The following is a 334-nucleotide window of genomic DNA, read 5'->3' as shown; positions in this document are numbered from 1 at the left end:
TATGGGCAAACGGCATTAGGTACAGCAAACACAATGTTCAATGGAATGTATATCTCGGTACAGGCCTTTCCGAATCATCTGATGGATCACTCAATGGGCAATGTCACATTCACAAGTAAGCACAAAAACACACCCTCTAGTGATTTGAACAATCTAATAGCCAATCGTCTCTTGGCTTAGCTAACATCTGTGAGTTGTCACTGGACAGATAAGAGAAGATTTCTTTACCTTCCATCAGGAGAATAGCTTGCTAAAACAATGGAGATCTGGTAAGGTCGTTGCACTTTGACAAGGTAAAGCAGAACTAGGGTTTACATACTTTTGCCATCAATCC

Source organism: Triticum dicoccoides, chromosome 7A, assembly GCF_002162155.2.
Source record: "Triticum dicoccoides isolate Atlit2015 ecotype Zavitan chromosome 7A, WEW_v2.0, whole genome shotgun sequence".
Taxonomy (NCBI): domain Eukaryota; kingdom Viridiplantae; phylum Streptophyta; class Magnoliopsida; order Poales; family Poaceae; genus Triticum; species Triticum dicoccoides.
Note: the sequence above shows the minus strand (reverse complement) of the source record.